Source organism: Dermacentor albipictus, unplaced genomic scaffold, assembly GCF_038994185.2.
Source record: "Dermacentor albipictus isolate Rhodes 1998 colony unplaced genomic scaffold, USDA_Dalb.pri_finalv2 scaffold_24, whole genome shotgun sequence".
NCBI classification, from domain to species: domain Eukaryota; kingdom Metazoa; phylum Arthropoda; class Arachnida; order Ixodida; family Ixodidae; genus Dermacentor; species Dermacentor albipictus.
The window spans coordinates 4,574,521-4,598,860 of NW_027225578.1; the positions used below are offsets into that span (position 1 = coordinate 4,574,521).

The 24,340-nt window shown below is 45.0% G+C and overlaps 1 long non-coding RNA gene and 1 other non-coding gene across 2 annotated transcripts; one reads left to right on the plus strand and one right to left on the minus strand.

Annotated features, from left to right (window-relative positions):
- The first annotated feature begins 4,833 nt into the window (after positions 1 to 4,833).
- On the plus strand, positions 4,834 to 5,017 carry LOC135909125 (U2 spliceosomal RNA). Its single transcript, XR_010566586.1, has one exon. It is a non-coding gene; the product is annotated as a U2 spliceosomal RNA (small nuclear RNA).
- A 5,188-nt stretch (positions 5,018 to 10,205) lies between these two features.
- On the minus strand, positions 10,206 to 20,555 carry LOC135909123 (uncharacterized). Its single transcript, XR_011509929.1, has 3 exons — positions 20,439 to 20,555; positions 16,274 to 16,473; positions 10,206 to 10,345 (listed from the first exon to the last, which is right to left on the minus strand). It is a non-coding gene; the product is annotated as an uncharacterized lncRNA (long non-coding RNA).
- Positions 20,556 to 24,340: the final 3,785 nt, after the last annotated feature.

Below are 24,340 nucleotides of genomic sequence, written 5' to 3' on the forward strand. Positions count from 1 at the left end.
GACTTGCCTGTTTAGGAGTCGCAGATTTGACACTGGGTCCACAGGCATGAAGAGCATAGTGTGCGGCCAGTGCTATGGTGTTGTCTTCATGGTGGAGAAACTTGGCGACGATGACCTCCGTAGCAGTCTTCTTTTTGTGTTTCGGCTCATGACAAGCATGAAATCGTTGTCCGACGAGTCGACGCTGTCCGAGTACAACTTGGTTGCCTCGCTGTCCGTGTCACTTGACACATTTCCACGTTTCCTGGACGCGACCCCATGTGATGGCTTGGCTCCAGGAAGGTCTTCGAGGGCATCTTCGTCCATTGCCACAACACGGGAGTGGCAAAGCACAAGACGGGCTCAGCAAATCAAAGCGGACAGTGCATGAAATCAGCCATACAATACACAGAACAGCATAGTTTTCAATAAAAAACAAGCTCAAAACAAGCATCTGAACCATCAATAAAGGATTGCATACCCCCATCAGCAAATGTGGTGGTTTTGCAACAGCTTCGCCGGAGATCAATGTTGATAAGAACCAATAACAGTTGATAAGGGTCGTATCATGTTCAATCAGATTGATAACGACTGATTAGAGTTGATAAGGGTTTTAAGGGTATTATCAAATTTCATACCAGTTATAATCACACTGGGCTCCGTGGAGATGAGAAAGTGGCACAATGCTTACGCTTACTTAGGCAACTTCCAACGGAATTTCCGCGTGAATCTTTTTCTACAAGAACTTCGCAATACTTAAATTTCACCAGACAAACGTACTTCCTGAAAACAAACTAAAAACCAAGTAATGTTCGGTACTACAAAAAAAATAAATTAGGCAATTAATTATTGATTTACTCCTAACAAGGAGGAAGCAAACAAAAACAAAACTAGTGGCACAATTTAAAAAGGAGAAGCACTGACTAGTAACTAGAGTGTTTTATTAACTTGAGAGGCATTACATGTTGTCCCAGCTAACGCGGGCTAAACTGCTAAAAAAAAAGTGGTAACGAAATGCGAGGATCGAACCAATTGTATTTTGCTAGCCATAATCGCCTTGCGCAAACTGGGAATCATTTTCCGATATCCTTGATTAGCGTTTTATTAAAAATTAATGACTGAACAAATACTTGCATAACTGCGTAATCTCGAATGTGAAATTGTGCATCGCATTCGAAACGACCATTAGAATAGTTTGCTGCCCGCTGCACTTTCATTAGAAAGTATTTTCTTCGAGTTTATAAGTTGTGGCGCAAAACCTGAAAAAAGAAATTCGAACTACATTTAATATTACAGGTCGCAAAACCTACTTGAAGCAGACTATGAAAACATCGATGCACTATGCAGAACTAATCAAACATTCTACGGGCGAAAGACAGAGCCTCTGTATTTGGCGGTCAAAAAAATAATACGATGCATATTTCAAAATAACTAACCCATACTGGTTAAAACTGTTTATTCCGGCACCTAATAAGACATGTAAACTTAGTTAAGACAAAGATTGAACCTAACATTTATAAGATATAAGGTTCGTCACGAGGATTAATAAAAATCTAATTGTTCTGATCGCCTTGTGTTCATGCAACTATTTTTATTGGTCCTTTGCCTTTTAGGGACGACCCAGGGAACTCGTAGGTTGCCTGGTTGCCTGGTTGCCTCGTAGGGAACTCATAGGTTGGATTTTCAGAATACAGCAAGTCCTTAAATGGCAGCTTTCGTTCCCATACCAAGTTTTGAACTCTCAGCTAGCCTAAAATCACGCGAAACTTAAGGTCAGATGACACGCACGCTTGCCCACACGCTCACTCCTGGCCGCTCTAGGCTAGAGCCCTTGGCAGGCTTTTCTTCGTATTCAGCTATTGACAGCACTTTGAAAAGCGCAATTGGAAATAGGTTAATATCTGTCGCTCAAGCTGGTGCAGGACGAAGCCGGTCCGCTACCAAGTAACACGGCAAGACAGGAGCATATGAGCGTGCGCGCGAACTCAAACCCTGTCGTGCACAAAGCAAACACTGCGCATGCACTGCATTTCCACGTACTCGTATACCTGCGGTCTGCTATGTAGCGTAGATACCGCGGCCACCGCTCATAGAAAGCAATCGCGTTTGGCACGTCTGGCGCATCGTAGTGGCCAAAATCAGAAATATAATGGCGTCTACGGGAACATCCAAAGTTAAATCTGAACTGCGCGCCTCGGTGACGTTCAGTAGGTGGAGTGTTATGGTCGCGCCCAGCTCCGCCGTATAGTCTTTCATGTGCAAGGCATCGCGGAAGGATCACAGGATCATAGGTGACATTCAGTTGCCAGTAACTCCGCTTCTGCTGAACGCACTGAAGTACTTTTTTTTTTTTACGGAAAGTATTTCTGAAATAGTCTATTTTACTTCAAATACACTTCTCGATATTAATAAAAAGTGGTTCAGGGCCCGCTAAAGGCTCACTCTTTGCCCCACAAGTGCTGACCAATTATTATTTCTGCATAATTATATGTATATGACGTCACTTACTGCCCAGAAAAGTACAGATTATTTCGTTAGCCACCGTCTAATACGCGTATCTTGGTAATGTTACTTAAGGACCTCGAACGCCATTATTAGAACTTATTTGTTGAAACGTAATCACACCTAGTGCCCCCACCGCGCAAACCGCATTGTCGCAGGTATCGGAGAAGAAACGGTGGATAGTCATTCGCCCCCGAATGTGTGCGAAGTGCGATGTTGCCGGTGCAACCCATGCTGCACACCCTTGACGAAGGACCTGCAGCCCAAATATCCTAATATGAGAAACGTAACGGCACTTGCCGTGAAGATTAGTGGTGATGACGGTGGCGATGAAAATTTACAAGAGTGACATACTCAAGAAACCAGGGATCAAATAGCTACTACGTTTAATCAAGAGGGTCGCATAGAGCTACCACTGTCTATTTACTCATTATCATATAAGGCTGGGGGGCATTTAGAGCGCTTTGAGAATGCTGCTTTTGTGCCCATGTACTGTGCAAGAACGCGAGAAACCCAAATAAACTTCAGTTGCTATAGAGAGCTTCCGCATGTGTAGTGGCGTGTGTGGCTTAACATACACGCTGTGTCCTTGTGGAATATTCCTGAACAATATATATTTTCAGCAGCCTGCATCAAGCCTCACTGACACAGAAACCACGTGAAGTTTATTTAACAATGAAGTAATCGTTTTGCGGGCGCGTTGCACTGAAGGAAATAAAGCATGCTTTGCTCAACATTGAGCGCCTATGGTAACTTGTTTTTTCCAGTTAGGGTACAGTGCACTTGTTGCGGGTGACGCAGGCCTTGTGCTGGTATCGACAGAAGCCATCAGCGCAGTAGCAGCCGTAGCGACAGTCATCGGTGCACGCCGGTCCCACCACCGGGGGATCGCAAGTGGCCTCAGCGCAGCTGCTGCTCACGCACTCCTTCCACGTCTCGCCTTCGGCGCATGGCTCAGCAGGTGGCGGCCGCCCGCTTGCCCTGCTGTCCGACTCATCTGCATTTGAATAGGGCAATCAATGCGTATCAGGAAGGAAGGCAGACATATTTTATGCGGTGCCGCCAGCCTGCGTCGCGTGTATCTATATACAGACTATGAAAATAGCGGTTTTCTGTTTTAGACTACGGGAGCAAGGAGCCCGAAGCCGCTGCGCTCTGGTTGCACGCTGCTGGGTCACGTGCTAGAACGTCGCCACTAGGGACGCGGCTTTGCGCTCGCTGCAGCTTTCCAGTTTCGGTCTTTCGCGCACTTATAGCCGAAATTCGATGGGCCACATTCCACGGGTAATCGCATCTATCCAGATCCAAAAGGTAAAATCGTTTGTAGAGAGAGTTCGCTTCAATTTCCTCATTACGATAAGCACCCTGCAACGAATAGCTTAAAGAGGTAATTGGTGGCTTTTTTTTTTTAGGTTGAGAATAATTACCCCGTATCACTCGCCACCCCGTGGTCACCACCGCTTAAGGCATGTCTCCGAAGGAACCTTACTTTTATTTCATAACAGCTATTTTTAACTATTACTTAAGGTCTTCGTAGAAACACCTAGTATATCTGTGAAAGTTTCACTATAACAGCAAGAAGGAGTGAACGCTGTCGAAGTGCGTCAATTATCATTCAATCAGCCAGTCAATTAATCACTCAGGAACGTCATTAAACAATAATTCAGTTAAATCAATGAAGAATTAATTTTCAAGCATTCTAAGTGCTATAGGCACACAGTCAATCTTGGAAGGTTACAGACCACGGCATCTGAGAAAAAGTTGAATTTTCAAACCATTTCTTGCCGTAGCCAGTCATGCCATACGACGTGTTTCTCGCATTTACTAAATAGAGGTTAGAAATCCATACACCAGGTTGTATTTCGACGCTGCGAAGATGATGAATTCATCTTTACCTGAGATCTCGTGGTCCGTAAGCCTTTGCAGTTGACTCTACGTGCATGAAAGTTTCATCATAACAGCAGGAAGGTGGGACGGCACTCGGAATGAGGCAACCATACTGTTCAGTCAGTCAGTTAATTCATCACTCAGAAATTCTGTCAGTCAATTAAACAGTTAGTCAAATCACGTAAATAAAATCATCAGCCACTCCACTCTGTGAAGGTGGATGACCAGCGAAGCTGTTTGGCACGCGGCACAGAGGTGACACAGAATTTTGAACAAAGCTACGAACTCGTTTACAGTGACTGTTATATATATTCGCGTAGACCACGGGACCGCCACCCCGACGAGCCGGAGGAAACTAGACACGCGTGACGTTTCGACGAGACTGCCCCCAAGGGAGAGCGAAAGGAAAGGAAAGGAGGTAGGCAAGCGCTTTGAACGCAGACAGAGAGAATGCGGTGCGAACGTAGACGTGGCCGATGGGGGTCAAAGTGCAGTATCTGTTCGTATCGGCTTAATATCTAATACGTGTTCTATTTGGACCGAAGGTATTGAACTTATATTTGCAAGTTGGCGGAGTGCTTGAAGCCTGCTCGACCTCCGCCTCGGGTCGGCCCGATATCGCACCGCCTCCGCGATCGGCCCATGGTTTTTGCACACGCAGCAGAAAAATGCACGGAGCCCTAGCCATAAGCATCTTCACTGTACAAAATAATTTGCAGCTGTTATAAATTTTAGACGTACCGTATTAAGTTGTTACAAGATGTCTTGCCAATGCAAGCGCTACCCACGCTCTCCCACGCAGTAAGCAATCTTCTAGGCTGAATTTATTGTCTCCCGGAACAGTATTGTCCCGTCCTCGATACTTGTGGATGCATGTGTTTGCGCTGTAACAATTTTTATGTCAAGTATAACCAGAGTCATTCTAATTTGACATTTCTGTAATTAGGGCTCAAATAAAGATGTGTGAAGCCGCCAGTAGTAAATAGTCGATGGCGTCTCTTTCTTTCCTCCGTGCAAGTTCCTATAATCCTTGCAGGCCCGCGTACACCGTATGCGGATCTAATGACCTTGGACATTTGATTCGCGTTTAAATTTACACCTATTTTTCACCTACACTGAAAGCTATTACAATTGTTGACTTTAATGAATGAGCAGATGTACTAGAATTATGCTGTACACCACGGCAAACTAAAGAGACTACGCTGGGCTGGAATCCTACAATTACTTCGAAAACTATAATGTATTAGTTTCAAAGTTACCTTTGCAATATCGCAGGCAACCATACATACGTCAAGCATTTATTAATAGTCACCTCCTAAATGCTGCGCTCCAAAGCGATAAATGCAAGTCAGAGGAGTATATGTACTACCGGCTACCGAACATTATTGAGTTGACAAAAGCAACCTGTCATATGATTTTTTTTTCCTTGACGAATGTTTTAGGACCGTTAACATTAGCAATTTTTTCTCTCTGGTTTGGTCAAGACGCTGGTTCGCCTGTTCAGAATAATGTTTACCAAGTTCTGGGTAAACCGGTGCACATTATTCGCATTTTGCTGGTGCACATTATACGCTGACAACGACGTCAATACCAAAACGAAAAGGGAATGGACAAAGCGCTTCCTTTCGTGATTTGTTCATGGACTGTGAGCATTGTGACATCCTGTAAAATTATGTGGTACAAGATACCTTATCAATCCATTGAAATCCACAGTCAAGAATCGGGCTGACAGACGTATTGAGAGAGAAGTCATAAGGCAAAGGCAGGGAGGTTAAACAGGCTGAGCCCGGTAGGCTACCTTGCACTGGGGAAGGGGGAAAGCGGGTTCGAGTTGCATACTTTGGTATAAAGGTTATAAACAGGGACAATGTGCCTCAGAAAAGCTGGAACGCGTTTCGACAGGATGATCTATCGTCGTCAAGGGCCCTTGACAAGGCTAGGTCCTCCTATCGAAACGTGGGCAGCCTATCTCGGCCACTTAGAGATACACTGCACACCGGTTACGACGGAGTGTTCTTATCAGAGTCTTTCATCCAGCCGATTTTTGGCTGTGTCTCTGAGACATTTTCATGTCAAAAATAAAGATTTGATTTGATCTGATTTCTCATTGAGTGTTCTGCGTGAGTACGCCGCCTTGGGGTCAATATTTGCAGGCAAATATTGCTGTGAAAAAAATTTCCTTACTGGTACTATATCAGACTGACCTTGTGCTGTCTCTTTTTTCTCTTTATTTCTCAGCATTTCTTCCATAGCAATATGTCAAAGTGAGACGCCATTTCAAAGAACAAACGTCACTATTGCCATTTATCTTTAGCAGAGAGAGCTGCTCGAAGAAATTTTACGTCGACAACAGAATCTCACTATTAGCAAAAAGGAACGTCTCCATTGGATCAGGCCAAGTCAGTTAATTTTTTTAGAGACCCCTTTACCAAGGGTGTTACGTAGAGATCACAGAACCAGTAATCAATATTCTAACGTAATAATATACGCACACAAAGAAAAGCAAGGCACACTTCCAAGAATAAAACAAAATAATAAGTAGAATAATAATAAAGCGCACATGTTCGGACCACGCGTTAAAAAAATATCACTCTTATTTTGGCAACACTGAAGACACATATTCAATGAACCTAGAATGGATAGAAATGACAGCAACATGGAGGGAAATTTGATGCTGTTCAGAAGAAAAAAAATTAGATCAGATTGTGCTTGCGTGTGACTGCGGGCGTTACCAGTGCTTCGTAATATTCTGATGGGCGGCGTGACACATAGCACACGGTTTAGTAATCTATATAGATATGCTTCTGTGTAATCAGTAGTATGAGTGAACCTGAACTGAAGTGCAATTTGGAAAAGACATTGACTTACATGTAAAGGCCCCCTTCTCGAGGTTTCATATTTACAAACCTTTCTCTGCTACAATGTTTTAGGCGACATTCTTCGAGCTGATAATTGGCGACAGAACAATGTTTTCTTCGAATCCGTTCAGGAATTTTGGTCGTACCAAATTCGCGAGCAAGACTCATATTCAGCCGGGGTTCCGCGGGTATGCGCTGATCTGTTAATTAAACAGGTATAAAAAAATCAATCAAGAGGTTTTTCACTCGCCATCGGAAGCCAAGGTCAGTGCAGCGCAGCACAGGAAAGCTACCACAAAGGTGACACTTTTCACTGAACCTAATATCGAGTCTTCAGGCTAGCAATGCCAAAAAAAGGCTTTTACGAAAGCAAGAAAGATGGACACAGCGCTGGACACTGCGTCTGTTATATATCAAGTTATTAGCGAAGATCAGCGAAGACGCTGATGTGTTATTGTCGGCACCTGCAGAAGGCGCTTCAGCTACATCTTTCACCCTGACTATCATCCCAGAGCTATCATGAGCGATAAGCGCTTGCCTAGAATTTCATCCTACTCCATGGTCCTCTAGAGAATTCTTGGGACGAGAACGACGCTCCCGTAGATATGTTTAGCAACACATGCTGTCTAGACGATTTTAACGCGAAAGCGCTAAGGACCCCATCTCGAAAAAAATCCGGCGTTGGCGTCCCGAGTCGGAGGTCGTTTCGGCAAAAAGAATTTCGTACCACGCATACCCAGGCCCTCCATGTGGTGCAAGAAAGTTTCTGAACTAATTGAATGTCTGAAACTAAAATAGATAGAAAAATTGTAAAGTATGACTAACACAACCTACAGACATGATAGGGTCGGATTGTAATTTGAATATACGAGAAAATATAATTATGTTATGCAAGAACGCAACCAAACCTGTTTTCCAGTGTTTCTACCATCCATAGAACGGCCCCGGCGTTCGCCATTTACGCGTGCCGGAGCACGGAGATCTTGGAGGCCACGGAGCGGTGCGCCCGGTTCCTTGAAACAACTCCAGATGGCGCTAACCTCCGCTGCCTTGCGGCCCAAGCAAGAGGTCGGGTTTCTACCAGAAAGCCTGCCTTTGCGTATAGCGTTTGCCACCAGCGTTTCCTGGTAAATGTTACGGTTACATGCGCTGCAGTTGCCGGGAAGCGTGAGACGCCGTCAGCGATCTTTGAATGCCGTCGCGTTCCAACCTTAAAGGAGAAACTAAAGCGTCCTCTGAAATTTTTAAGCGATGACGATGGTATACCGACAGCGTAACGACGACATGAGGGCCATAGGATGATGGCGAGTGTATAACGACAATTGCATGACGAGAGTCAGATGACAAAGCTGGAATGACGGTGACAGAACGACCACCACGGCATCGTGACCACGAGGACATGCATAGTGGCGCAAGCTTATAGAGAACTTGGCCCACTGGTCAGGCGTAAGGAGAGAGATAGATAGATAGATAGATAGATAGATAGATAGATAGATAGATAGATAGATAGATAGATAGATAGATAGATAGATAGATAGATAGATAGATAGATAGATAGATAGATAGATAGATAGATAGATAGATAGATAGATAGATAGATAGATAGATAGATAGATAGATAGATAGATAGATAGATAGATAGATAGATAGATAGATAGATAGATAGATAGATAGATAGATAGATAGATAGATAGATAGATAGATAGATAGATAGATAGATAGATCAAAATGGGTCAAGTAGGCAAAGAATGCTAATCGCATTAATAAGGAAAGCATAAATGAATGGGCTCGTCACATTTTCCGCCTTACGCATGCAAGGCTCTTCCTTCAAGCTGCCATGGCGACCGTCCTTCCACACACTTTTTCCGGTATTTCCGCATCTTCTGGGAGTGTTAGCCAGCGCCATTCACGACCCTTGGCTCAACGTATTATCGAGGGCTCAATTTTAGCCCTGTGGGCTGGTTTGGCCAAGTTATGAAAGCTTACTTGCCGCATGAATTCCAATGGTCATTTCATACATACCGATGATTGACGGACAATTCAGAATACCTTGTCATTTGTGTCTTTTTTCCTTTGTCTTACTCGCAATTCAGTAACTTACGGAGGAAATAAGATTTCATACAACGCTGCCACATGTAAGCATACACTGCTGCGTACATTGTTTTCCCGTGTTCATGCTTTAAGATCTACCTAGCTGCCGTAGGAGAGAACAAAGCTAGAACATTCCAGCTGAATTTGAAACATATTAAAGGCAACAGCCACGAGAATGACCTGGCCATAGATGTCCAACATGCGGCCGCATTAGGCAACTTGTGCAAGATATCAGACATTGCTGGCATGTAACTCTGCTATAATGTTGCGTGGGGCAAACAGGTCACCACTGGTGTTATTTGCGGCATCAACAAGGCATTTACGATGCTAAATTGCAATTACTTCAAAAGCGAGCTAACAATAAAGCTGATACCATACAAGTATACAAGCGTCCTTCGTTGTCAACTCATTGTCGGAAGGTTATGCCTTAAGCAGCAAGTCCCGTCTGCCGTATATCAGTGGGGGTCATTCTAGAGATGTAGTTTGTTCTTCCATGTCGAGACCGCCCCAGTACCGAAAATACATAGAGCTAAAATATGTGAGCAGTCTACGCATGAACACGAACACATGCTCCCGCTGCACAGACCCGCGCAGCCTTGGCACCTTCAAGGCTACTGCTCTGTTAATGCTCTGTCTCGGGACCAACTATGTCACTTCCAAGGAACGCTCCCGGATTCAGAATTAAATGGCCATACCGAAGCAGACGTAAACGTATCGCGAACAACCCTCTAGCGCCTGTTTTTATCTCGACGCCCCCAGAGGTACTGCATGTTTTTAACCAGAACTTCTCCCTGTGTTCATTGATTGTGTGTAACGTAAATGTAAATACTATGGTAACATATGCTAATACTTGCGATAAAGAGTGTCTCCATTTATTTGAAGGCTCCATTTATTCAGAAAAAAACTTTTATTTAAACAATTCCAGTTAGAAGCTTCGGCATACTATATTTCTTCTCGTATCTCACTTGATGTTTGCTTTCTTTGCTCCTTAACGTCCGCTGTCACCCACGATTGTCGACCCCTGCTGCCTGCAAAGAGAACAATGAGCGCTATGTGAAAGGCAAGAACTCGCGTCGCTCGCTTGATAATGTTTACTATGCAATACTGCAGCCCATTTGTTTCTACTGCCTTGTGCGAATTGATTAATTCATGGCGTGCCCCTATACACCGAAAGCGTAGGTGATTCAAGGCGCCTGTACGCCTCGCAATCATGATCTCTACACCTGTACAGCTTATCCGCGTCGCGGCCTCGTGTACATTTTCGGAACTCATTAGAGGGTTTTAGAATAGGGGCCCCAAACGTTTTGGGGCCCCAAAGAAATAGCGTCGAAGCCACATGCGTCCACATGCGTCGAAGCCACAGCGTCCCGCATGCGCGAGACGCAAACTGCGTTTGGGTTTTGCGTTGGGAACGCTATTTCACCGATTTAGCGGGAGCTCAAATAGCGTTCCCAAAAGCTTTGCGTCAAAAACATGGTGGCACCCATCGAAGCGACGGCTCTAACCTAGCACCAAACTGGGTTCGATTCGCGGTAACGCGTGAAGTTCGCAAGCTAGGAAAAATGACTGCAGTTATCGCTTTCTCTACACTAGCGTGTGTTATTAAGATTGATTCATTAGACGCCGCTAATTCCGAATTCGAGTGTGGATTTTATGGCTCGTAGGCCTAACACGGCTAAGCTTAGCTGGTGAAGGCACGTAAAGTTGGTTTTGTTGCTCAAAACTAAGCACAACTAATTGTTTGCTGCTTTAAGAATAACCTCTAAATTGTAATTAAACGCGAATACACGCATGTCAAAATTACTATTCATATCATAAAATGGTATATTTTATTTAATTATTTTTAATCATTCTTCTTAGACGCCGTAGTGGCGCTGTCAGCGGAAGACGCTATCCGCAAACGCAAAGCCCCATTCTAAAACTCTTCACTCCTGCGTGCCCCAACGCTAACACCCGCAAAGCTCTTTGGGGCCCCAAAATATTGGGGCCCCTATTCTAAAAGTCTCTATTATACGCGTACTTGTAGGGACTCAGCATATTGCGTGGTGCAACCTATCCTCGGTCTTTTGTATAGCTGCATTCCAAACTGTCTATAACTATATATGGGCTTCATTTGCTTTCTTTTTCTAACTCCGCTCTATCTTTCCTGAATCAGTACTCCTATTTGTTATTCCGCAATATTTTCCTATTTCTTTTATTCTCATTATTACGAGAAAAAGAAGTCGCCGTCATGGTTATAGGTGACTAAACCTTTGCTTTTGTTTTTCATATCAGTAAAAACAGGGCGTCACACGTTCTACACCTGTCTTCTACGTAAGAGACACTTTGTCTTCTTAATAAGTATAAAACGTATATAATGTAAAAGTAATGTAATGTATATAATGTAAACGTAAAAGTATATAATGTGCAATTACTGAACTTTCATTACCAACCGATGAAATTTATGAACAATGCATGCAAGCCACGTGCACAGCCTCCTGTGCAATATATTGCCCGAAAAAACGTCTAAACCACCACGGAAAGTGTAACTACACTATACCACAGATTCCGAAGCATATGGGCAACACTATTGTATGGACAAGAGCCCTGCCACATTATTATATCTATCATAAATTACAAATTTCTCCAAGCTTCTTCACTAAATACAGGAGAGGCTCCGCGTACAATAAAGTCGATCGCTCACAAATCAGCAGTGCTTAACGATATCAAAAGTTATTTCTGTGAAACCTGCTGTATTTTCAAAGTTTAATCTAAACATAGGGGAGGGTCCATGAAGAATAATGTTGGTCTCTCACAAATCAATGCCGTTAAGGATAGGAAAACTTATTTCTGTGAAACCTCCTGTATTTCCGAATTCTTAACTGAACATCATGTAACAGCACTGATAAAATACCCATAAATTACTAAAATACCTGTATTGTTCTTCTCGTCAGATGAGATACGTTACTAAAGCGTTCGCGCATATTGCATCATAGCCCATTGTCTCTGCACCCACTTTCCGTTTATCCATAACTTTTCTTTTCGTTGTCTTCAGCGGAAAGTTCAAGTATATGTATAGCTAAAAGAGTGTTTCAAAAAAGAGGGGGAGGACCGCGAGATTACAGACCGGAGTGGAAACAAAGTAATATGTCGCTCTGTACCCTCCATCCGTTACCCCTGCCCATCTTCCTTTGCGAAGAAACGTCGAAAATGTCTCCCGACTCAACAAGAAGCAAAATATCGGAGTACGTACCTCGATTACTGCGTTCCTAAAATTTATGTCACCACCCGTACATACAGCCTCTGTATGCATGCTTTGTCGTTTTCGTATCCTACAATGATAACTCGAATGTTCCTCACTATCACCGGACCTCTCAAGTATTCCATGAGATACCGCAAGTTTGGGTGACGTGCACTGAACCAGGTTACAACTTTAAGACGTTGGTGTAACAGCTGCATTTCATAAGGCGTAAAAAAAAGTATGCGACATAAAAATTATGCAGATGACACGCACATATTGAAATCTATGTGAAACGAAGTTTTAGTGAAGCGGTTAATGAAATGCTACAAATAAATGGTGTCAAGAATGAAATAGAATTTGTCCATTTCAAAGCTGGTGTCAAGGAACCTGCAAGAAAAAATTCGTCCCCAATCGGTGAGAAAAAAGGTGACCGTAACAACAAGCTACCGGCACCGTACACACTTGAACCGGCACTGAATGACCACCGACACGAGATTTCGAAACCGGCGCCCACAGTCATCCTTGCTGAGCCCGGAAGAACAGCAGCAGCCGGGGGTAAGCATAACCGTGCCTCCAGTGCCAAGGCCACGAGATATTCGTCGCAGTCAAGATCATTAATAGGCATCCGTGTAAGGTGGAAGACAACTGCCGTGTACTGAGCAACTGAAATGTACTTTAATCTGGCCGGCCTTTTGGAGCTTGACGCCTGCCTCCTGACGATGGAAAAGAAGCCTCTCTTGATTGCGCGCGCTAGAGAGAAGATCGCAATAAACACCATGACTGTTTCCTTGAGGGCCTAATACATGTTAGCAAACACAAGCGTGGGATCGTTATATATTTTTCTATTTGAAACATGTTCCCAGTTATTCTTAATTTCGCTTTGAATAAATTCACGTGGCTATTTCATCTGAGAAGCTGTTGAAATAGTGTGAACGGTGTGCGATCATGGCACGAAGCCGCTGCGACTGCGCTGACACGGATCGCCTACCCTCTCTGAACCAATGCTCATAGCATTTTGACAAAAATAATATTATAATGATAAGGCTATATTACGGATTTCCTGGTTGCTGTAATTAAACACACAGAATTGACGACGGCCTCCAAGCTGCTTGTCGCGGATTTTCCGCGTCCCCCGCCATATGCCGCTGCTGGCCATTTCCTTCTGCTTCTATGACTAAAAAATGCTCGTGATATCCGCAAGGGGGTGCTGCGTGTCCGTTAAGCACACTAGCGCTTTCCGTAAACACACACACTTCCTATAGGTGGTGTTGCTGTGCATCTCATATGGCGGTCATTGAGGTGATCGCGACGCTGGCGGAACGTCTACGTTAGTAGGACGCCGTTCCTTGCACTGCAGTTCCCCTCCGATGTGTGTTATTGTGTAGGCAAGGACGCGGTAAGATTTTGTTATAACTGTAGATATCTTGAGTACATAATGCACCTACATGAAGCACATAAATGCATAAATTTTTAAGTACTACAAACACAACAGCCTGTAGCGTTGCTGGTGAGAAATCATTGATGTTAGTTTCTCACAAGACATGAAATGATTGTGTATAATGCGCAGTAAAGTAGGAAAAAGTTCTTGATAATGCACTTTTCTGTTTTTTCTTGCATTTTACTGCGCAGCCTAGCCTTTAGTTCTCTACAGTATTGGCTGTCGAATTCTGCATGTGTGGCACTACGAACAACGAGTTGAAGATGAAACGAGCGAAGTGGAGTTAGCAGGTCTGTAAGCAAACTAATCCTAGAATTGTGTTTTGCACTTTGCGACTGAACAGCAAGAGCAACTCTGGAGGCAACTATATTTTATTGGGTTCCCTTGATCAGAAAACAGCGTAAGACTCAGACAAGAAGTCGGCTAGCAGTGAACAAACCAGCGTATTGACAAAGTAGTAAGTAAAAAAAATATATTGCCTCTTTTTATCAGTTTTACGGTTTCTGTATTTGATGAATGCAAGGAACAAGAATCAGCGTATAGGGATGACAAAAAGGGCTCCATTAGCAAAGCACACCAGCCAAAAATATGGACAGTGACTGCCGAAGATGTGAAGTTCAGGGATTATAGAAAAGGAACTTTCCTGGCGCTTGAGGCTAGGAATAATATGACGGGTTCCTTGATCGCACACCTTTTGTGATGCAACGAGCCACAGTGCTTCTAGCAACCATTCGCGGCTTTTTCTGTCTCACGGGATCATTGAGAAATCTCAATGCTCATGCTCAAAGGGCCTTAACTCCTATTCCTGAAGTAAAGCTTGGAATTCATTCAGTTCCCGTCAGCACCGATCTCACTTTTTTGGCATTCATCTTGACCCTAACCTTACATTTCGCTCTCACTTCCAACATCTCAAGCACAAGACTGTGTTTGATATAAGTGCTTTAATCAAAGCTCGCCCTTTTTTTTTTTTGCTTGTGAGGCTCTGCTAGCGTTATACTATGCGTTCATTCATAGTCACATTAATTACGACATTGTTTCTTGGGGCAACACGTACGCTTGTCACTTACCATCAATTCAACATATACAAAATCAGTCAATACGCATTATCACTTCTAGCTCCATGCAATCCAATGTCTCTTTGTTACTTCGCGCGTATAATATCTTGCCTATTACTAATTTGTTCCAGTTTAACATACTTGTCTAACTCCACAAGTTGCTTCATAATAACCTTACGTTTCCGTTGATTGCAGTTAAGTTTTTGCAGAATAAAAATATAACCAGATTTGCGGCTAACAATTTCCTGTTACCCATGGTTCATACCAATTACGGCAAAAAAACATGTTCCTTCGCTGCAATTTCTCTTTGGAATGAATTACCATCAACTATAAAGTCCTGCACTTCTCTTGAAATCTTTAAAAATCACCTTAATCACCTTAATTTCCTGCAATAACTTAACTACGATCTGACGGTGTACCTTTGACTTTTCTCTCACTTGACATTTCTTGTATTTCATCCATGCTTTTCTCCGACTTTCTTTTATAACGTGCTTTTTCGTGTTTGATTGTGAATGACAAGTCTAATGATGTATTTTGACCTGCAGATGTTGTTAATAATAGCGTTAATTTGCTGACTATTGATGTCACCATCCATGTTGTTATTAATAACCGAGGGTCCCACTACAGTTCTCTCACTTTGGAACCCCCGTCAGTATATTTGTCATGTTGTAATTACTTCTTTTTTCTTCTAACCAATAAATGTGAATCTGAATCTGAATCCGGAATCCTTTCTTTTTCCATGATTTAATGCGCAAACCAACATCTGCTTTCTCTGAATATCCCTTCCTTCGCTCACTTTATAAATGCGTTAACAGGCATGTTGCCCACACTGGTTTCTGTGCCAGAAAATCAAACAGTCGCAAGTTCTACGAAGCGCCATCACCGCGTCGCTTGTTCATAAACAAACCGCGTGAGGACGTCGCCGTCTAAGCGGTGAATAATGTTTTCGCCTCTCTTTCGCCATCTGCAAGACTCAGTCTCTCGTCTCACTAAATCACAACAGGGTACAGTAGCTGCCCCATTCATATATAATGTCAGCTTTCGAGAATCCTCGCACTGCACAACCGAGAACGGGAATACGCAAGTCGAGTGAACGTATTACCTCACCTACTCAAGGAATAGGGCATGAAAAAACAATGAAGAAAAGCGGCTGTTCGCGCAAAAGGATCTCAGCCCTCCCTTAATTATTGAACAGCATGCGCTTTGCGGAAACGTCACAACACAACTTCGTCGATTCAGGTACCTAGTTTCCGGGGCACTCCTCCAGACGGACGCAATTCCCTTGGTGGCGGTAGAAGCCGTCGGCGCAGTAGCAGCCATAGGCGCAGTCCAAAGTGCACGCGGGTCCCACGACGGGCTTCTCACACGTTCCTTCAGCGCAGCTGCTGCTCACGCACTCCTTCCATGTCTCGTTCTCCCCACAGGCCTGGGGCGTCGTTTGTGCTTTGGAGAAAGAAGCAAAACACAGAGTTGCATAAACTCACCCTTGAACACCCACATGGTCTCGAGATGAAATACCCGCTGCCGTGACCGCACTACGATGGGAATGTAGTGAAAGAACCAACCGCTTCTGACAGACTTCGCACAGGCTCCGCGGCCCCGAATCCGTGACTTTGCTAAGCAGCTCGACATGGCACGTTAGATACAACAGACGCACAACTTTTGGAAAGCCTCGACAATGCAACGTACAGCACGGATTAAGACAGCTGGTCCTCTCCGTCAAGGACCTTCGACATGAAAGGGGGCATCTGTGTGTGTACGCTGCAGGTACGCGTGGAAGGTCCCACGCACCGAGGAAGCCCACGCATCGAGGCATCTTATAGCGGGGCGTTTAATTGGAACACTTAATTGCGTTTCAACGCAATTAAATGTGGACGAACCACGCGGGGTCCGATGCCTGGGCGGAGGAAGCCCTTCAGAGAGCGGCAACGACCGTCCATGAGTATGCCACGACCTGCGGCCTGAGCTGCGCTCCACAGAAATCGGAGCTGCTGATGGTACAGCCCGGAAGACCAAAGAAAGAGCCGCCGCCGAACATAATCATCACCATCGACGGCACAGAGATCAAACCAAAGCAGCAGATCCGGATACTGGGCCTGCTGTTGCGCAGCGATGGCAAGGCGCACGCAGCCGTCAACAAAATCATGACCACATCAGAGCAGGTCCTGAGCATGATCCGGAGAGTCACCAACCGGAACAGAGGAATCAAAGAAGATGCACTGCGCCTGGTGCAGGCATTCGTCGTGTCACGTGTAACGTACTCCGCCCCGTACCTCCAGCTTGCGGAGGTGAACCGCGAGATGCTGAACACGACGATAAGGAAAGCAGTCAAACTCGCCATGGGCATCCCAGTCTACTCGTCAACGCAGAAGCTGCTGGAAATGGGCGCCTACAACAAGGTGGAAGAGCTGGTGGAAGCACACCTATCTCACCAGAGAGTAAGGCTGAGCCGGACAGAGCACGGTCGGGCCGTCCTACGCAAGATACAATGGCAACTTTGAACAGCAACCGACAACGGAGCCGCTCCATACAACGTGGAGAGACATTATTAAGACGAAGCCCCTCCCCCGGGACATGCAGCCGGGGAGGAACGACGAGAGACGCTCTGCGCGGGCCAAGGCACTGGCTCGACAGCTGGACGAGGACCCCGAGGTTCTCTACGCGGACGCCTCGCTTCCCAAGCACGAAACCAGAGCAACGGCGGTCGTCACCACCATCGATAAACTGGTCACAGGCGCGTTGATACGGACGACGCAATACAGCCGAAGCAGAAGAAGTGGCCGTGGCTCTCGCACTCGCACAACCGGGAGTGAGGACCGTGGTCACAGACTCCCAGACCGCCTACGCAAGCTGCCGCAAGGGGAACATCTCTCCCGCGGGACTAGCGATCCTCACAAAATGCAAATCACCGGGACGGACCATTGAGCTCGTGTGGGTCCCGGCTCACTCGCAAGTAGAGGGCAACGCACTCGCCGACCACTACGCCCGAGAACTGTCAATCCGGGCTGAGGACAAGCCAGAGCTACCGCACCCCGTGACAAATTACAAAGAAATCACCAAAATGTACAGAAGCGGCAGATGTAGGCTTCCCCGTCCACATCCGCAACTCAGCCGAATGCAGCAAATGATCGTGCGACACATGCAAGCGGGGTCGCTAGCGCATCCCATGCCCTTGCACAAGATGTTCTCAACAGACCATGACATTTCATGCCCGTCTTGCAGACGATCAAAAGGCACTCTAGCACACATCCTTGCAGAGTGCTTTAAGCTCAAGAACCTCCCACCCTCCCCAGCCCCAACCCCCCCGAGCGATGGGAGACCTTGTTGTCTAGTCCCGACCTACCGACCCAGCTCGCGCTGGCGGCTAGGGGCCAGGAACTGCTGGACGCATATGGGACCTGAGAAGAAGGTTCCACCCCATCTGGTGCCAGCGCGTACCAACCTTTACTAAGGGCTCAGTATAAAAGTTGATTCTCGCGCTCTCTCTCTCAACGCAATTAAATGCTCGTCTGCTTAAACGTACGGCGCACGTCAAATAACGAACCCTGTACCTGGTCAAAATTAAGCAGGACCGGTTCACTAAGGCGCCTCTCGCCGCCTGTAATGCAGCTTGAGGCCTTTAAATAACTGCAATTAAATGCGGGGGTAGGCTGATCCAGATACAGCTGTCACGTTGCAGTCACTAAGCTGCAGCATAGGAACCTAGCTCTTTTCATGGTTTATTGGAAGTGCAAACACACAAAACCAATGAATGATCTATACACGAACACATATGAATCTGCAGTTAACAGACATGAATCTACACCAACTGGCCTGGTTATCCACTCTTCTAGCTTCTTTGCCTCTCTCTCCGAGTTTGGAGAGGAAGCACTTGCGTAGTAGCGATAGCTCATACGCTAGGAAAGCGGCCCATAATTAAATGCGACCCAAAAGAGATTTATCAAATCATTTATTGTGAAGCGCAAATGATCATAGAGTGTGAAGCAGTGTACCTCATTCACATCGTTCAATGAGTAAAGTCTAATTCATTCTCGTGTATTGCGTCAACGCAAGAAACGTGGTCACATGCTCGACGTCAACTTAACAGTTGCATACCGTTACAAACTACCTGCATAAATTTAGCACTTCATAAAGTTAAAACATAATCAATACAACCAGCATATAGACGTGCACCCATTCCCGTAGTGGGTGGAATCCACACATCTTTTTTTTTCGTCATATGTTCCTTCGCTGCCGCCTTCGTCACAACTTCGGAGCGCGTGAGCAATCACTGTCTTGATTGCAGGCACTACCTTCCTTTAGATGCCCATCGCCAACGGAACTTGCTTCATGTCACGCGCGAGAGCAGATGAGGCTCACTTCATGTGTTTCATAGTGAATCATATGGACGGAAAAAGAACACGAACATCGGCAGCGAGCCCGCCTGTGCACGGAAATAAAAAGCAGTTGCCATCTGGGCTCCACGATGTCTGGGCGAGACTTTGATCACCCTCACCCCCCATGCCCTGAATACACAGACGGCCGCAACGACGTGCACTCATGAGGTTTATTCAATTGATAAGTTCACTCTGTTGCTTACAATAACCTACAGGGTTATTAGATACCAGCTCAGGGTCCGAAAAAAGACGAAGGTCCACATACTTAAAGTGATAAACAGTGGTTGAACGAGTGATGCCTCAGATCAGAGCCATGTTTCCGACAAGTCCCCCTGTCAAAACAATAGCTCCAGAGGCATATTCCTTGTTCTACCACTCTTCATCTGCAGTAAATAAGTGGTGTACGATTCAAACAATTGTTAAAGGGGACCCGGGAATTTTCAGCCTGGACGATTTTTTTTTTAGATCTGACAAGTTCACAGATCGACCTGCTTGGTGACAGATTACCAGTGCGTGATGGCGCTAGTAGCTTTCTGCACACGTGCACAGGGTATTCACATCAGTTCAGTTCGTGCTTCCACCTACAGCACCGGCAGAGTGAGAGCCGCACAGTTGAACGAACTCTACACGTGCTTCTGTGCTTGCCTGCGTTTCCGGTCGCCCTCGTCAGCCGCTGCTTGAAATGTCGATTTTCGCGTCCTCTTTGCCCACCCCAATAGTTTTTTTTTTTTACATACATTGCAAGCTCTTTTTCTGCGAATATGTGAGGAGACCAGATGTAGTTTTATTAGTGAAGTTACATAAATACTTCCATCCGTCTCTTCACGCGTTGCCATTGCAGGGTATTTTACCAATCGTCCTACTTCATTAACTCGCTCTCAATTATTCACAATGGTCTCGACAATTAGTGAAAGGATTGGCATGAGCTCCAGGAACAATAACCGCTAAAAGACAAGGCTGGAAAAAGAATTGAAACGAATACAGAGGCAGCCTAAGAAACACTGAAAAACACCTGAAGAAACATCGTCTTACCACACGCAAGTGCAATGACGCCTGCCAACAGTACCAGAACCTTCAGCTGCATGATGGCTACTTCCTACAAGGATCGAGCCACTGTACCCCGTATTTATACACTGCGATCGCTTTTTGCCTGCTTTGTCGAGACGCTACGTGTCACTTTGTTTATCGCTGAAGTCTCCTCCAGCCTTATCACGCGTTGTGCCCAAAGCACGCTCGTGCACTTGAGGAGATGGCTTCTTTGGCAAAATTGTGCTTCATGCAACTTTTTTTCTTTCTACGCTTTTGTACAGACGTAACTGACGTTCAGACAGCGCTGGCCTGTCTTGTCTCTCTGTGTAGACATGGTGCAGCAGATTTTTTTGCAGTACACATCAACACCTCCCACAGCGAGTCCCCTTGTGGCAGACAAGGAGGGTTCGTCTGAGTTCACACCACAGGGAATATATTCTGAAATGCCGTTGACTGAAGTTTGCAAAAATTTTAAGCCTGTGATTAATCACTTAAGTGATTATGCAACCGGCGTGATGTAATGGAAGGAACATCAAGGTGAAGTGGGAATGGTCTGTTGCTGTATGCGTATCTGTGAAAAAGTCATAAAACGGCAATGTCGCGACGAGCACTGAGGGGCTGAAGTGAAAAATTTAGCTTAATTTGCGTTATGCTGTTATGGTTCTCATAGTGGCGTGAATTGAAACGGGTGGCCCTATTCTGAACCATTTCAAGCATGTTAATTAAATAATTGTGGTAGGGGGACCAGATAGATGCGGCAAATCTAAGCTGTGGGCGAACGAAAGTCTGATAACTTAGTTGACGAACGTGAGTGGGACATTTATGTAAATTTCGACACAAATATCCTAAAGATTTTGAAGCTCTTGCGCATATGGTGGTAATATGGTGAGACCAGGAGAGGCTGGGTGTGAAATTAATACCAAGGTACTTGTAAGATGATTCCTGCGACGGTTGGTGAACTTTAATGGTGTATCAGTAGTTGGAAATGTTTTGCTTGCATGTAAAGGAGATTATTTTGCATTTTTCTGTATTCAGTGACATGAGACATTTTTTACACCAGTTGTTAATGCGGTAAAGGTCGTTTTGCAGCGTTAAGTGGTCGTCGGCACAGGTTATTGGACTATATATGATGCAATAGTCAGCGAAGTTTCGAATGCAGGAAGAAATGTTTTCTGGCAAGTGGTTTATATAGATTAAAAACAATAGGGAGCCGAGGGCGCACCCCTGTGCTATGCCCGAAGTTACGTGAGAAAGGAAGGATTGGAAATTGTTAATAACCGTGAACTGCAGGCGGAGTGAAAGGAAGTTACGGAGCCAAGATTAGGTTAGCGAGTCTAATCGAAGGACACATAATTTAGAAATCGGACGGCAATGGGCGACACGATCAAAGGCTTTTGAAAAATCAAGAAAGATAGTCACTCTGAAGGTTAATATTCATGTTGCAATGTAGTTCTGTACTTCATTCTAGTAGCTGGGTTTCGCGAGAGGAACCTTCTTTGAATCCGTGTTGGTAAAAAAAGAAATGGTTATATTCTAAGTGTCGGTAAACATGAGAAGCGATTATGTGTTCAAGAAGTTTGCAGCAGATGCAAGTTAAGGAAATTGGATGGTAGCTTTCGGGGGTAGCTTTCGCCCATATGTGGTAGGCGAAACAATCGTTACAACATAGATGGCGCCAGCAAAAGTACAATAGGAGTCTATGTAAACGAATAGCTGAGTGAAACAGAAAGATTGAAGAACAAAGCAAGCAGTTATGCAAGCAACAATGGGATGAGTTCTGCAATGCTATGCATGGACAAATTTGCGAAATCTTCTACACTGGCACAAAGGGAAACACGATGAACTCATCGCTGAGGCAAGCGCTACATACTTTCCCCCCAACTCAATCGTCGAGCATAGTCGGTATGAAGGAAAGCCTAACGAGCCCTTGGATGGGGACTTCACTACAGAAGAAACTAGAGCAGCGCTGCAAAAATTCAGTACGAAATCTGCCCCGGGGCCAGATGGTATTAATAACAAGATGCTAAGAAACCTGAATGATCATGCAATAGAGAATATCATGAAATATATAAACGGATGCTGGGCCAAGGGCTCCATAACACAACAGTGAAAGGAAGCACAGGTTATACTTAATCCCAAACCTGGCAAACCAATTATTATCGCAAAGCTACGGCCGATATCTCTCACCTCTTGTGCAGGAACGCTTCTGGAGCATGCATTTCTTATTAAAATAAACAATTCCTGGAAGAAAACGAAATGTATCCAAATACAATGTTGGACTCTCGCGCAGGACTCTCTACTCAAGACGTTACGCTGTAAATCAAGCAAGAAGTACTAGACAGTAAAGTGAGGTCCACCAAAGCTATATTGGGGTTGCATCTCAAGAACACATTTATTAAGGCAACACATTCAGCCATACTCAGGCGGGTCAGCAACCTAAACCTAAGAGAAATAGTGTACAATTACATCCGAGACTTCCTAAAGAATAGGAAGGCTGCCCTCACCATGGGGGAACTCAAGTCTGAGGTGAGGGGCATGGGAAGTTCGGGTACACCTCAGGGCTCCGTGATATCGCACATGCTCTTTAACCTCCGTATGATAGGATAGTTCGAAAAGCTCGAGGACAACGAAGGATTCAATCACTCCTTATACACGGATGATATTACCATATGGATCTCGCAAAGCAGTGACGGAGAGAGAACAGAAATTACAGGAAGCGATAGATGAAATGGAGGAGTACCTCACAGGCACGGGAGCGCCAATGCTCCCCAGAGAAATCAGAGCGTCACTTTTACATACAAACACTCAAGAGCAGGCCGCCCAAGAGATACATAAAGGAGAGAGACTACGAGGAGATATAGATTCGTACGAAGAATGGAGGCATCTTCCCCATCGTTAAATAAGTTAGGGTCGTGGGACTCAAGTTTGAGCCGAAGGGAACTAACGGTGAAATACTTAGACAGCTCGTTACCAAGGTCACTTATGCCGTTAGGCTGATCAGGATAATCACGAACAAGTATTGGGGAACGAACAAGCCTAGCACTGTAAGACTCATTCCCTCTTTTGCTATAAGCCACATTATTTACGTATCGGCGTACCTTAACTGGTACAAAGCAGGAAAGGAAAAAATCGACACTCATAAAGAAAGCTTTTAAGCATGACATAGGCTTGCCCGGAAGCACCAGTACTTAGATAATAATGCAGTTGGGCATGCATAACAGCTTTGAATAATTGATTGAAGCTCAGCAGATAGCCATTTGGAAAGACTAGCCAGCACCCGGACTGGCAGAAGTATACTTGATAAATTATCAATAAATTGTCATAACCAGCAAGGGCCCAAGGTTGCGTTGACGAGAGAGATTAAGAGCAGGATTCAAATCTCAAATTCACCCAAAAATATGTGCCCGGAATTAAAATCAGGGCAGGAGAACGAGCAGAGCTAAAGCTCTGCTCAAACACTATGGCAATGACGAGGAAACGCTGTTGTAGACGCCGCAGGTTATTCAAATCACCAAGCATTTACTGCAGTAGCAATTAAGACAAAGTAAGAAAGCGTACACACGTGCTCAATCAAAACCAAGATATCTGAGGTTGCGGAGGAGGTTGCCATCGCTCTAGCTATCACTTCTCCCAAATATAGATACATTGTTAGCGATTCTAAATCAACTATACAAAATTACGCCAGAGGACGGATATCAGTTGAGGTTGCAGCAATTCTAAAAAGTAAAGCCAAACTCATATCATCGGAGGAATTTCGCGACAAGGCAATCGCCTGGTTCGTAGCCCATACAGAGTTCGAATCCACCACCACCCCCAACCTTAACGAGTCTGCCCATCGTGCTGCGCGAGAAGGGGGGGGGGGGTGCTTTGGCTGAGGAGGAGATGGGACTGAAGGATATGGACAC